The sequence below is a fragment of the Sinohyriopsis cumingii genome, chromosome 1 (assembly GCF_028554795.1).
Source record: "Sinohyriopsis cumingii isolate HCF-2022 chromosome 1, ASM2855479v2, whole genome shotgun sequence".
Taxonomy (NCBI): Eukaryota; Metazoa; Mollusca; class Bivalvia; order Unionida; family Unionidae; genus Sinohyriopsis; species Sinohyriopsis cumingii.
This window is the reverse complement of record NC_142961.1, coordinates 50,517,900-50,534,563: the sequence shown is the minus strand read 5'-3', so window position 1 is coordinate 50,534,563 and position 16,664 is coordinate 50,517,900. Positions and strand designations below refer to the sequence as shown.

The 16,664-nt window shown below is 34.2% G+C and overlaps 1 long non-coding RNA gene across 4 annotated transcripts in view; it reads right to left on the bottom strand.

Annotated features, from left to right (window-relative positions):
* The window catches only part of LOC149806852 (uncharacterized), a 96,045-nt gene extending 87,872 nt beyond the window's left edge, over nt 1-8,173 (bottom strand). For 2 of the 4 annotated variants that reach the window (XR_016413459.1, XR_016425473.1), the window contains exon 1: nt 8,050-8,173. This is a non-coding gene — a long non-coding RNA (uncharacterized LOC149806852). The remainder of the gene's footprint in view (nt 1-8,049) is intronic. The other 2 variants (XR_016413490.1, XR_016413515.1) reach the window with 1 other exon arrangement.
* Between the last annotated feature and the right edge of the window lie 8,491 nt (nt 8,174-16,664).

The following is a 16,664-nucleotide window of genomic DNA, read 5'->3' as shown; positions in this document are numbered from 1 at the left end:
AAATGTTACTCAAGACTCATTTTATTTCAGATAAAGGGGCGGCTTGTGATGTAGAGCTTCATCCAGTATCGATATGCAGTAGGTAATCCGAGTTTTAAAAGTGATCTATATGTTTCTAAACTTCAATAGTTCTGAGTTATGATTTAAATTCAAAACGATCTGAACGATATACATATAAGGAATATATCCCAAACTGCCAACCCTGAATGAAAATAAAGCAACTTCACGATTCAACCAAAGCCAAAACTTTTGTGGGGTTGAATTATAGCAAACTTTTTATGTGATGTGATTTGGATTTTTAACGTAGCTTTAACAATTTTTCAGTCACATCGCTACGATGTCTGCAATGTGGCAGGTTATAGTGATCCCTAGCACTGGGGCATTACGTCGCAAGCATGTAGCATGATGTCCTTACCCAGTCACATTATCCTGACACCAGGCCGACCAGTCCTAACACTAACCTCTTAATGCCCAGCGCCAAGAGAGGCAGCTGTTAGTACTATTTTTGTAAGTCTTTGGTATGACTCGGCCGGGGATTGAACCCACGACCTCCCGCATCCGAGGCAGACGCTCTAACCAATAGGCCACCGGAGCGGTCGCAAACTTTTTATTACACTCGCCTAACAGTTAGGAGGTGCTACATGTGTAACACAGTGTGCGGTATGCGGTTGCGGCAAGAAGTAACATTGATACAGGCCTTAATTAGGAGTTTCACCATGTCAATCAACACCACTTAAAACGATCTTATCTAATTCCCTGTAACCGACAAACAACTTTTACCTTCCGCGATTAACTACACCGTAGCATTCCACAAGTCAACCCGATGTCCTACATTCTTATTTCGAAGGAATACATATTAACATTAATTAACTATTTAACCACACACACACATACATACATACATACATACATACATACATACATACATACATACATACATGAAGAGAATGTGCCATAACTCAATAGTTATTTATTAGATTTTAGCTCAGATTGCCAGGTTACCTTTTTGCAAAATGTTACGATTTGGTGCAATTAGGAAAGAGTTACCTTTGCAAGTGAGGGAGTGCTGGGTTTGAAAAAATGTCAGTAACATTTAATCATAAAAACATTTGTAAATATTTCAGCCGAACATTATTACACGCAAACGACAGGAAGAAACACTAGCTAAGCTATGTGACTGGTTTTCATGTGCCGGCGGTGCAAGATGTTTTAGAGAAATAACGATCCATTTGAACGAAAACAAATTTTCCTTTTGAGCACTAAATTTTAACTTTGGTGAGCAATGCTAGTTATAATCTAATGGCGTGTGTACTCGTACCGATACCTCAGAGGCTGCCGTTTTATTTAAGTAATCTTCTAATTTCTGCATCTGTTAGCTAAATATATTTTTCTTAAGAATACAGAAGTTGCAGAGGTTACCATCATGTATACATGATAGGATGAATACTAAAGAGATAAAAATCGCGTCGCTCAGTTAAACACAAAAGTGGTCGCTTATTCGACAACTTGACTTCTAGTTTAAACCCAGACCTGAAAATTAAAAAAAAAAAACTTTTTATAATGAGTTCTATATAGAGTTTCAGCTCTCGGCCAATCAAAAAAAAAAAAAAAAAAAAAAAATCAAAAAAAATCAAAAAATCAAAAAAATTTAAACGTGAACTGCGATTAGTTGGTTGACTCACAATCTTAAGCTCAATATGGCGCTAACAAGTCTTCAGATTTCAAGACCTGTACCCCAGGATGCAGGGTCGGGTCAATTCTTTCGGGGGCCAGTAGCACATGAGATAGCGGGCCATTTTAGAACTCACGGTACCAATTCAGTTCCCATAGTAACCCTATGCAAACACCATGATATTAAAAATTCAAAAAATAAAAAATTTTGAGTGCTCATGATCAAACCTATATTTATCAGTATAGATGAAACCTGGATATCAGCTACTGTGTAGAGGAGAGGATATGAGCCGTGGCATTTTCTGGACCTGCATGTGTTTAAAACATGTGCTTTCAATTCTGCTCCAAAGAGTCAGGTACTAATTTTAGTAATGAGTGTTCCAAACTCAAGACTGTTAAAGGACTGAAATTCCATCAGTAAAACAATGTCTCTATTTTACAATTAGGATAAGCTCTCAAAAGATTCTTTTTCCTACACCATAAGTTACATTATTAACCAATCCTGGTTAGCCTAACCCATATATACTCTATTTTAGGTTCACCCATTTCCAGGCTGGTTCCCATTTTTCCATACCATTAGTACCGTGTGTCCTTTAGAACTACAGTTACACCCCGAAAGTAGTCCTTACACTGTCCTTTATATGTGTACAATTAGTATAGCTGTACTAGGCCAAGTATTGAACGGTTTAGACCTATATGTGGTTTATATGAAAACATGTAATTTTTATTTTAAAAAATACGTGTGTGCGTGTGTGACTGGTGTTATGATCCTGTGATCATAAACTAAGTAAAATAATGAAGCAAAACAAACAAGTTTTGTAAAATCTTGACAAATAACTTAATTATGAAAGTTATAAAAGAAATTTGAGGAGGAATCTAAGGTATTATGAATTGAATCCAAAATAATCCTAAAAAGTTATATTGAAGACCAAGAGAATCGAATGTTCCGAACAAATTTCAGATCCTCAAATATGCTGGTCTGCGACCAGTCCTGATGTATCAAAACTGCATTGTCCATAACTCCTTTGAATACTTCACAATAGTCCAAGAATAATATTTTATTCTAATGAGCACTTTGTAATAATCCAAACAAATGTCTCTTCGCAAATTATCTCCTAAACACAATATTCAACACGTCTGCAGACTATATGCAACACGAAAACATATGAAATAAGATTCCGAAATAGGAATGAATCCAACGTAGGAATGAATTAATTGCCTGGTTCTCTCCTTATATTCATCTCAAAGAAGCTGTTACAACTATATGTCGCAATATACCCACGTGACAGACCTTACTACTCAATCTCATATTTCACAAAACCTTTTCACTCGACCTACGTCACAGTACTCAACCACTGACTTTAAATAGCTCACTATAAATAACTCCAAACTCAAAAAGTATTTATTATTAGAAACTTAACTTCTATTTATAGATCCTATGCAAACTACAGGCACTGTATATCTTAAAATAGAATCTATACCCGTGTAACAAACTAGCCATGTAAAATCTTCTTTATAGATAATCACCACAATTTACACCCATGAACAAACATTATTACCTAATATAGATATACATAAAACTGGGGAGGGCCTCGGCCCATACCCTGTGCCTTCCCCCCCCCCCCCAATCCGACCGGTCCTGGCATTATGGCTGTAAGAGACTTTAACACAGATTAAACTAATGATATTTAACATTTTTTAAAGTTAAACAAAAATAGTTGATATATTGGGCAAAATACAATAATGATGATGTGAATTACTTATATGACATAATCATTTCCCCTTTAAATACATAGTTGTTCCAAAGTACTGAATGACGAAGATACCAGGAATCCACATTAAAGGGTTCGTGAAAAGGAAACTTTATTGTCATGCTCGAAAGTATCTAACGTTTCTTTTCCAAACGTGTTTTGCCTCAAAGAAAAATTGCCATAGAAAGTTCTGTGTAAAAAGATGAAGAGAAGCAAAACAGTGTCTGTACATTTCTGACACAAATAACACGATGTTTAGATGTATTGTTTGAGGAAAGGGACAGACAGACAAACATTATTGTCTTTAAGGTACTACCTTGATAAAAAGGAGGTGACAGTCAATTAAAAAACATTTTCTTTAATTACTGACACCTGTCAAACGCGTGTTGGTAATACAACAGATAATATTTTTTTTACCAGTTAAATAGTTCAGTATGTTTTAAGGGAACTGTAAACATGGGTCTTTATTGCTTACTTTTTAATGGAGAATAAGATAAATTTCCAAATAACACGAAATTGATGAAGCGGCAAAAATATTATCTAATAGGTATATTGGATTAAAATAACACAGGTTCTTATCAAAGGTTGCAGATTACATCATAAAGTAATTTCCATGACCCATTTTCAAGTAATGCATTTTGATTGACAGGATAATGACCGTCTTTCAGTTAATTTACATAAATTTACTAATTTACTGGATGTTTATCAATCCTATTATTATTATTATTATTATTATTATTATTATTAGTAGTAGTAGTAGTAGTAGTAGTAGTAGTAGAAGAAGAAGTAATTGCATAGATTTTGTGTAAATTACTAACTGTACGGATTTCGGTTTTAAGAAAATCAATTTCCAAACAAAGTTTTCTAATCTCGAACATATTACACTGTTTTGATTTTCAAAAACTACTGACACTTTTAAAATGACAAAACAATTACGTAAATAGGAGTTTAGTAATCGTTGTGCCTGTATGTGAAATGTTTATATAATGGATTCAATATGACTTAAATCTTTTAAACAATTGCTTATATTTCAACATAAAAATTGCAGACGTCATCAAAGGGAACATGTAAAACACTCTAAGGCTGGTTATTAGCAATGAATGACAGTATGTTGGAAATGTTGATGCTTACGAAATTTTCTGTCAGTAACATTGACTCTCACTTTGCCATAGAAAAGAACAATAAAACCACAGGGTTATTGGACCTTTAACAATAAAAACACAGGGTTATTGTACCCTTAAGGACCCAAACACTTGTTGATTCAGACTACACTAAATTCCGATGAAAGTCAAACATAATTATTCACCATTACATCATCCTTTTCATTTAGAAACCGCAAATATTGCATATTTCGAAATATACTGTCCAGGCATACCGTGCTATGTAGAAGACACGATTATCTCTCAATATAAATACAAACCATCATTCGTTCTCTCTATAATTAATCAATCAGAAAATGATTTATATTTTTATAATATCCATGAAATTTCCGAAAAATCTAGGATCGTCCAATTCCATTTGTTTTTAGGTGCTAACACATGGGATTTCCCCAATAATTCGTAATTTTGTAGAGTATTAAATTTGATTGTGTATTTTACAGTACGGTTGTCTGTGAGAAGTGCTGTTGGATTAATTTTGAAACCAAATGATTATCGACAATATTGAACTTCCAATTATTCTTCCGGAACGAAATTTATTCTTAATACACCATTCACTGAGTGACATTACGAGATTTCATCTTAATACACCATTCACTGAGTGACATTAAGAGATTTCATCTTAATACACCATTCACTGAGTGACATTACGAGATTTCATCTTAATACACTATTCACTGAGTGACATTACGAGATTTCATCTTAATACACCATTCAATGAGTGAATTTACGAGATTGATTTCATCTTAATACATTACTCACTAAGTGACATTACGGGATTTCATCTTAATACACCATTCATTGAGTGAAAATTACGAGATCTCATCTTAATATACCATTCACTGAGTGACATTCCGAGATTTCATCTTAATACACCATTCACTGTGTGACATTACCAGATTTAATATTACTATATCATTCACTGGGTGACATTACGAGATTTCATCTTAATACACCATTCGTTTAGTGATATTACGAGATTTCCTCTTAATTTACCATTCGCTGAGTGACATAACGAGATTTCATCTTAATACACCATTCAATGAGTGACATTACGAGATTCATTTTAATACACCATTCATTGAGTGACATTAAGAGATTTCATCTTAATACACCATTCATTGAGTGAAATTACGAGATCTCATCTTAATATACCATTCATTGAGTAACATTCCGAGATTTCATCTTAATACACCATTCACTGTGTGACATTACCAGATTTAATATTACTATATCATTCACTGGGTGACATTACGAGATTTCATCTTAATACACCATTCGTTTAGTGATATTACGAGATTTCCTCTTAATTTACCTTTCGCTGAGTGACATAACGAGATTTCATCTTAATACACCATTCAATGAGTGACATTACGAGATTCATTTTAATACACCATTCATTGAGTGACATTAAGAGATTTCATCTTAATACACCATTCATTGAGTGACATTACGAGATTTCATCTTAATACACCATTCATTGAGTGACATTACGAGATTTCATCTTAATACACCATTCATTGAGTGATATTACGAGATTTCATCTTAATATACCATTCATTGAGTGACATTACGAGATTTCATCTTAGTATACCATTCATTGAGTGATATTACGAGATTTCATCTTAGTATACCATTCATTGAGTGATATTACGATATTTCATCTTAATATACCATTCACTGAGTGATATTACGAGATTTCATCTTAATACACCATTCGCTGAGTGACATTACGAGATTTCATCTTAGTATACCATTCATTGAGTGATATTACGATATTTCATCTTAATATACCATTCACTGAGTGATATTACGAGATTTCATCTTAATATACCATTTACTGAGTGATATTACGAGATTTCATCTTAATATACCATTCACTGGGTGACATTACGAGATTTCATCTTAATACACCATTCACTTAGTGACATAACTAGATTTCATACCATTCACGCGAGTTACGTAAAGAGATTTCATCTTAAAATAAAAACCATGAGTGAATTACGAGATTTCATGTCAATATACAATTCACTGAGCAACATTAAGAGAATTAATTTTAAAATAGTATTACTGAGTAATAATACCAGTTTTCATTAGATGTATGTATGTATGTATGTATGTATGTATGTGTGTGTGTGTGTGTGTGTGTGTGTGTGTGTAAAAGGTGAAGCTGTTTGCAACTCGCACAACAGAGAGAATATTAGCATACCTCGAGTCTATTTTCATGTAATATGATTGATACTGTACCCGTGGACATTGTACATGATCTAAGTACATAGTTTACTAAAATGATAAGTCCCATGTACTCGACAAATCAGCCTGGATTAGTCTAAAGTACACTATCTTTATCAGTTATTGAAATAGGAAAATGCCAGCGTAGGAAATACCAGCTTCTGAAAGTATAACGAATGAATTACAAATTATGTGAAAAGAAATAACCTAGCATTTTTTAATTTTAATTTTTATTTTTAGTAGGTGCACATCAGGAGCAATGCGAAGCCTTATGCTGTATAACCCAAATTACACTCATTAATCACACATCAAAATAATTTTATTAATATCAAAGGTATGCAAAGTCTATTTTAAAAAGTCAGGATAACCAGGGAGTAAAACCTGGGAAATTCGTTTTCTTTAAAGATCTAATCCTTTTCAAAATGCGACACTGTTGAGCGCCACCATAATAAACATGCACTCAGTAACATTACGAGACTATACTTTTAGTGGATATATGATTGTATAAACCATATTTATTAGTAGAGATATGAATTCATATTTAGTATTCTTTTCATTGTCGTTCCTTGTGTTAAAGCATGTCTGGCAAATTTAGGTTTCTGTCATTAACTCCTTCTATATTACTATTTGTAACTGAAATTGCAGAGAATTCACAATTCTTATAGTGACTATATAAATAAGTAGTGACCTAGCTCAATCAACACTGTTTGCTGACTCTTCAATGCATTTTGCTTGTTTGATTTAAATATTACGACAGCGAATTGAAATTTTTAAATCAACATGATGCGTCATTTCTAAGCTATAACAAATATCCCCCAGCCTACTGCATGTTGCAGTGGTTAGCAAGCCAGGATCACAAAAGAAGGAGTAGGTATTCGAAACCTACCATCGGATCATTTTTGTCGGCTACCGCGGTCTGTACTTGAGCAAATTACTAGACTCTACTTACCTCTGTACCCTTAATCTACTTGTTTTGGTAGGCCGTGAAGCACAAAACCAGACTGTAAACATGGTCACGACGATAACCAGACTATAAACATCGTCACGACGATAACCAGACTATAAACATCGTCACGATAGCCATGTCCGTTTCTTTCGTACCCATCAATCTTTCTGAAAAACGTTTATTCAGTTTTCAAGTTTCATGCCACTTTAGGGCACAACCTTCATACGTTTATACTAGTTCACAGTGTGTATTCGTCTTTTGGAAGTCTAAATATCTTATAACAGATACTTACCACGATATGGCACTTTTTGGAACTGGTTCAACAATAACTCTCACTAATGTCACAAATACCTGCGTATTTTGTTAAAAGATTGATTTGGCCACTTAAGACTGCGCCCCCACGATTGTGTATGGACATCTGTTCCTCACTTGTTTCTTATTGCAAGAAGTTATAATGAGAAAACAAGAAGTTCGGATATCCTTTTCCAATCCGAAAAAAATTTGGATAAACTAATTAGGGAACCTCTTACTTGAGTAACCATGACAAATTGCCTGTTCTTGTTTGTTTATCACGGCTTCGTCTCCTGCAACATATTTCCTCTGATAAGAAGCATCAGTACTAGTTGTAACGTCAATATACATGTTTAGTCTATCGGCTGCTTTGTACTAATTAGCTGCTATAGTCTTACTGTTTTTTCATACATTGTATCCAGTGTATGTATCGTATACACGACTGTTTTATATCAGCCATATGTTAACTTTACATCGGTGTGTGAAGTAGATAAGAAGGTTGAAGAAAGAAAAAAAAAATCATGTTTCATTTTCTCTAACATGGTGTCTTTCTCCTGTTATTGATACAATACATTTTTTATTTGTTTTAAAAAAGCATTTTTGGAGCTGTTTTGTTTATAATGGTGAAACAGTTTATGTTTGAGTACCATTTTACAAGCGCAGCGCTTCAGGTCTTTTTATTTTGCTTAGAGCAAAGATGAACCTTGATGCTATCAGTATCAATCACTCCAAACAACGCCATCAATCTACTTCCCGAATAAAAGCAGTTTTACCGTAGTTTTTTCAACTAAACTCTCGCTTGACTACATGAAATCTACGCCGAATGATGAGTTAGTAAAGGTATGTGGAAACAAATTTTTACCGACAGGTGTCAATCGTCTTTTTTTAAATCTGAAAAATACAGTAAGTACATTGTGGCCAGCATTAAGGTACATTCAATGTTAACCTACGCGAACACAAATGACGCACCTTTAAGATTTTTCACCCCACACATTTATTGTGGTTAGATGGTCGTGCTGGGAATTTATCATCAAATAATATGACAAACTATGGGTGTCCTGGCCGCAATGTTTTGACAGGCTTCGTTCGGTTGAAGTACTAATCTCTTTTCCCTTTTAAAGTTCTGAATTGCTGAATATTGAAACCATCACAGATATTTTTGCAACACTCTAACATACCAAATTTCGTAGCATGCTCCAGTTACCATGTTATATACTATTAGCTGGAGGACAAAATGTCTTTGACATTGAACCTGATATCATGGATAGAAAATCATTCAACTTGTATCAGACAATGCCAAGATATACCTACACGCATCGGTTACGCCTATAACTTATATTTTCTTTTGGAAATAATGCCAGCATTAGAACTAACGTACTTCAATGTATTTTTCAGATATATCCACAAAAGGAGTTTGATAGAACAAAAATTCGTTCATACTAGTATATGTTACCAAGCTCACAAACCAGTTCAGCTAAAAGTTTGAGTCAAGACCTTTGAAATTAAATCAATATCAGTGACCTCTGACATTAACTCAAGGTCAAGAAGGTCTGAGGTTTCTTTTTTTCTTCTTCACAATAATACGGACATGATGTTGGTCAAATCTGCATCAGTTTTATTTAGGATTATACTGAACAAAGTGTTTTAGTGAAAATCCAACGTCAAGGCCAGCAATTATTCAAGTAGTGACAAAATGATAGTGTTATTTTGGTGGTCAGATGAGCACTATTGTCATTCGGAACTTGCTACAAAGTGCTTTATTGTTTTGCCTTATAAAGATCTACATGATCCACCAGAAAGCAAATATGTAGAGTTTTTATCAGCATCATTTTTATATAGGAACAACTGCATATTACAATAAAGAAGGTTTTTGTTTCTTCTTTTAAATGTAAGTATGAACTAGCAAATGCGATTTTTTTTTCCTCACAAGGACACAGTGGCGGCTATTTTGGGAGGTTGCACACACTCACACACACACACACACACACACACACACACACACAGACAGACATACACACACATTACAATAAAGAAGATTTTTTCTTTTAAATGTCAGTATGAACTAGCCAATATGTATGTATATATATATATATATATATATATATATATATATATATATATATATATATATATATATATATATATATATATATATATGTCGGCACGACATTCATTTAGGACCAACTCCATGTCATAGAAGTCTTTCAGTAGAACCACGTGTCACTATTAACGATCTGTATAAACGGAGTAGCGATAACAAGGTATTCAAGATGTCCACCTTCACCGCCATATCTGCAAAATTTTCTTTAAGAACAAACTATGCATCAAAAAGGAATCGTTTGGTGAAAACCACATGTTGACATGACCTTGATTCAAGAGAAGTAGCAATAACAATATTTTCTAAATGTCCACTAAGGATGTCAGATCCGCAATATTTTCGTTTAGAACCAGCATAAAATGTGACACAACGAAAACCACAGGACGATACAACTATTCATGCAGGAAACAAAATAGCAAAACATAAAATTTTCACCATAAGGCTGTATTCGTACTTCACTAGATCTGCAGAAGGCTGTATTTGTACTTTACTACATCATAAGAAGGCTGTATTCGTACTTCACTATATCACACGAAGGCTGTATTCGTACTTCACTATTTCACACGAAGGCTGTATTCGTACTTCACTATATCACATGAAGGCTGTATTCGTAGTTCACTACATCACAGAAAGGCTGTATTCGTACTTGACAGGAAATGCCTCTTGTTTTTGCTTGACCAATAGCAGATGCGCTGAAGTTTTGAGATTTCAGCTGTTCTAAAGAAGGCCTGGTAAGAAGACATCACTTCGTCGTTTAAGAAAGCAGCGATCAACAACATCAAGAGGACTGTATAATGCAAACTCAGAGAGTTGCAGGACTCATGGCTGAACAATAATGCATATGCAATTCAGTCCAATGCAGATAGGAACGACATGAAGAATTTCTATGACGCTTTTAAAACAATCTACGGGTCAGAATCTCCAATACCGAGTGCTGAAAGCGTCACACAGCTCACTGACAAAGAAAAAGATACTTCAAAGACGAGCAGAAGACTTCAACAGCATCCTTAATCAACTGTCATCTACAAGCGAGGAGGTAAATGATCGACTGCTCCAAGTAGAAATCAATATAACATTTGTTGAACCTCCAACGTTGACTGAAACTGTAAAAGCAATTGACCTAATGTCAAATAGCAAAGCACATGTAGGAGATGCATTACCAGCAGAAGTTTACAAAGCTGCATGCTCACACATAGCACAGAAACTTACCTAACTCTTCCAGTTAATGTAGGCTCAATATACTATACCTCAGGAGTACAAGGATGCTTCCATCGTCCACTTGTACAATTAGAAAGGTAACAGACTATCGTGCGAAAACATAGGGGCACCATACGGTTCTCTGGCTAAGCTTGTTACAGCTCAACTGCCTGAAGGCTATACCGCTCACAGTTAGCTGGTGTATTGCGGATGTTTAAGGGGAGGGGGATTAAGAAGGACAACTTAATCCTTTTTTTTGAACCATAGTGCGGCAAATTTCAAAGATCGGCTTATCGTGAAAGATATTTTTTATTTTTAAAGATTGTTGATTTTGTTTTGCTATTAATTTTTATGCTTATATTGCCTGGATGAGACAGTAATAAGTATCATTCCAAGTTTTACTGCTGAAGGGAGTGCTACTCACCATGTCATAACGTGAACAAAATAAGGATGAAAACTGTAACCCTTAGCAGGTGTTTGCAGGCAAGAGATTTGCCGTACATTTGCAAGAAACAACATCTGGATGGATTTTGAGATCACTGGAAGACATTTTGGGCTCATCTGCAATGGGTTTCTTCCAGCCACGTGCGACAGCGGTCACTTCAATGAGATGTAATTGAAGGCGTTTCTCATATGACAATGACTTCCCAAGCCAACTCAGTACAGTGTGTACAGATTATTCATACAATTAAGGACGCAATTTTGAGCGCAGTTTGAGTCTTACACTTTTCTTGCAAATGTTGGTGGCATGTCACAGTTTGGTAACGATCACATTGATGATTCGATCGCTCATTACGTTCCGAGAACAGATACGCAGTCATCAGTGCTGAAAAAGTAATGAGTAGTGCGGGATTCTCAAGTACCTTTTGTAGAACAGTTATAAAGGACGGCCAGTAGATGAATTCTTGACAAATTATTTGAAGGACTGTAGCCGACAGTGATTCGTTTGATATAAATTTCACAGGTGGTGTGTAATGTGAGTGTTGATCTTCTCACCAGAATTTATCAAAACAAAGTTGTGGTGAGATCTAAGTAATGACACTCTTGACGAACTTACAAGAATAAATCTTGTTGATGTTGATATAGACAACTTTTATCAGACACAAGCAGTCAGGAAGTCGAAGGAAAAGTGAAACAGACATCTTTATCAGCAAAACAAAGTGAGTGTTTTGGCCAAACTGATGAACTTGAATTAAGTGGACTTACCAGAGTGCAAACGTGACAAGATTATTATGATTGGTGACAGGTATAATGTGTCTTGTTAGAAAAGGTAGCAAATTAGAGGAATAAACTTTTCAAAACAAAATGAATATTTTCTGAAATAAATATATTTATATGTGTCAATGACGTCCATCAAGCTGTCCCGTTGAACTCTGGAAAATGTGTGTGTGTGTGTGTGTGTGTGTGTGTGTGTGTGTGTGTGTGTTTCGAGCGTCTTTGATTACCTAGATAATAATACATTTTCAAGTGCTTATAGAACACAGTCTTAATTCATATTGATATACACGTGAAATAATACAAACATTTTAATAATATATTATCTTTTTAATATGATCATTGTTCGACATGTTTTGGGGCTTTCTTAAAGACATGTATTAAACGAATGTAATATTCTCTTACTGTATATTGCATGTATAGCCATAAGACACGGTTGGTCACGCTCGTTTTCGGGGAATCAGCATTACACCGGTCTTAAAAAGGCATGTCTACGAAGCAATCTCGTTTAGTTCATTCGGGTCGTTAGGTCAACAGTTGTATTTAATTGTATTCATTTCATCCCAGTGATGCATATCAAGAAAATTAGGTTCAGTTAACTTCAATTAATCAAAGTCTACTTCTATATTGCTATTCTACGTTAGGTTTTTAAGTTTATATCAGTTTGATTAAATGCATTACATCCCTTTCGCTACAGACTACAATGTAAAACACAGCGTGCAGAAACGACACAGGGATAAATATTTACCGGTCCTTTGCATAATCATCGTTACAAAAATGTCTTACCTACATGTATGCGATAGAAAATTCATTCTGCCAACGATTTTGTGCATATTAAAATATAAAAATCAGTTTTGGCTGTGTGATTAATTGTGTTTTCAAAAGATCAAGCCATCTATGTGGAGTCATTTGCTTGGCAACTATTCTTGTCTCTGTACCTAATAGGTCAATTTTAGACTGTCCTGAGTAAACGTGTAATTTATGCTGATCTACGCTGTATGGTATGGGAATCTAATTGGTCAATTTTAGACTGACCTGAGTAAACATACCATTTATGCCGATCTACGCTGTATCGTATGTGAATCTAATTGGTCAGTTTTAGACTGACCTGAGTAAACATACAATTTATGCTGATCTGATCTGAGCTGCTTAGCCAGATATTAGAAGAAAAAAAGATAAAATTGTGCGGACCAAAATAATTTTTTTTTAAAATTGTAAAGTCGGAACCTGCATAAATGATTTTTCATGTGTGCGTATGGGTAATATCACAAAAGACAGATCAAATCTGCATAATTGATTTTTCATGTGTGCGTATGGGTAATATCATAAAAGACAGACCAAATCTGCATAAATGATTTTTCATGTGTGCGTATGTGTAATATCACAAAAGACAGATCAAATCTACATAAATGATTTTTCATGTGTGCGTATGGGTAATATCACAAAAGACAGACCAAATCTACATAAATGATTTTTCATGTGTGCGTATGGGTAATATCACAAAAGACAGACCAAATCTACATAAATGATTTTTCATGTGTGCGTATGGGTAATATCACAAAAGACAGACCAAATCTGCATAAATGATTTTTCATGTGTGCGTATGAGTAATATCACAAAAGACAGATCAAATCTGCAGAAAAGCTTTATTCAGCTTGAAACTTTTATTCACGTTATATTGCTATGAGTGTAAATTAACACAACGCTGCATATAAAAATGATAAATATATACTAAACATAAATTATAGGACAATATTTAAACAAATAAGAAATCGGACATCCAAAATGGAGATATTTCTAATAGGTAGATGTTTAAATAAAGAACTCATTAACTGTTATTATCGTTCGTAAACGAATAATAAACTTCACAGAGTATAGACCCTAAAACCTGCAATTAAATAGAACAATTATTGTTTCTGTTTCTTCAATATGCTCATTCTATGGCCTGACTAATTTAAAATTTTATCTTATTTGTACGCTCCTTAAATTACCTGTATATCAGGTTTGAATCTTTATCAAGAAAATGATACACCTGTCATTCAAATGAATATGAACCACATATATATATTATGTTCTCTTGGATCATAACAAAACAGTCAGGAAAATTACAAAGAAAAATAACGGCTAGAATAGATTATATTAGCTATTGTCAATCATTACATACAATGAACGGACGCTATATACGTCAATGTGATTAATTAAAAAGATTCCCATTGTTATAATTATGTAGTGCCATTGAAGACGTGCAATTTAATCTAGTGTAAAAGTTACAAGTAAATAAGTATTCTTCACTACAAGTTGCCGTTCTGCAACAAAGGCTTGATAATATCATTCGAAAATAGATACATTTGTTCGAGTTCATCAGTTGCTGCTATATTTCTAAAATAAAATACGTCGTATTTCTGAAGTACATTAGTCAATAACTAAGACAATACGATAAATATAAAATAGCTTATTGTTTGTGCTCTTTAGAAGACATTATGTATGGATACAACTTGACCACTATTTTTAAAATTATTATTATTAGTATTAGTATTAGTATTAGTATTATTACAACTCTGATACTAAAGATTTTAAAAAAACGACCAAGAATATTGTCCGTACGTTACTTTATCTTATTTACAGTCATCTCATCTGAGGTTAATATTTCATCTACTGCTGCTGCGATACCACAGATTTCTTTTTCATTTTATTAGTGTGGCCCCGAGTGGCCGAGTGGTCTAAAGCGCTCTCCGTTACGGATCACTGCCATCTCACCTCTGTCTGCGTCGGTTCCAGTCTAGGATTCGGCCAATGTGGGTATGTAAGAAAGCTTGCCGGTAGCTTCTCGTGGGTCGGTGGTTCTTTCCGGGGTTTTCCCGGGTTCTTCCTCCACTATTAATACTGGCCGCCATGCATAACCTATCGTGTGCTGAAAAATGGCGTTAAACCCCACAACAACAACAACAACAACATTTTATTTGTTACAGATTGTGCACTATAACTGGAGCCGATTCCTAAACATTGATTCACTATAATAGTTCAATACTGACTCTATCTTCAACATTGAATGTATATAGATTGCATTCATAACATCCATATAAATCACAAAAGATAAATGCAGTTTTTTTCAAAAGACTAGAAAAGAAAGATGTAAAACCTAGACAAATTACTAATTTGATGATTTCTAGTTCCTACCATTCTTTCTATTTTCTTGTTGTTGTTTCTTGTTACTTTTCAGTAATTGTATTCACTAATAGCTAGTTACAATATGAATCAAAATAAATAATTATTTACCACTAATAAATGCACTCGCAACCAGAAAATCACAACTTTTGGTTATTTTTTTACTTGCCTCTATTGAATGAAAAAAATATGAAAAAAAAAAATACTCAATGAAACCATAGCAGGTAGTCAAGAACAGCCACAGCTCAAAACAACCACTTATTGCTTAAAGGTCCCACAAGTGCTCACGAATTCGATCGTGAGGTGTACATGCAAAAACTACTAAGTTGACTGGCTTACAACCAAAAATCCCCAAGTAGCGTACAAGTATGTTGGTAAGGTATATCAGTTTTAATAACATACAAACTGGTCTAGAAATTATATGGTATGATGTAAAATCAAACACTTAAGAATCGACGTTATCGGACAACAATGGTCCCTGATTAATACAGGAAGAATTAACTGAAACAACTGTCGAAAACTCATCAAAATTTAGTTTGAAGGGTTGTCCTGTTTACAACCTAAAATATTATACAGCAACATCCTATAAGTAAGGATGAAGCCTTTGTTAATTGTTGAATAATGAAAAAAGTTTACTGACTTTTTCGGTTTGTTTCAAATATTTGTTTATGCACAAAACTTAAAAGATTTTATAATGTTTCTGAGAGGTGTGGTGTAATGTGTAATAGTAGTTTAAAAAAGACCATGGATAATTTGTTTGAAATGGTTGAGGACAATTGTCAAGAGGTGGGATGATGAGAGATCCCTACTCCTTATTGTGCTTTGGTTATCGTTAGATAATGAGATAACCTACCACAGTGTTATTGCATGGATTGAGTAAACAATAAAATAAAATATTAAATTAATGGATTGAAAAACAGAGATCTGAGCATATATATTGA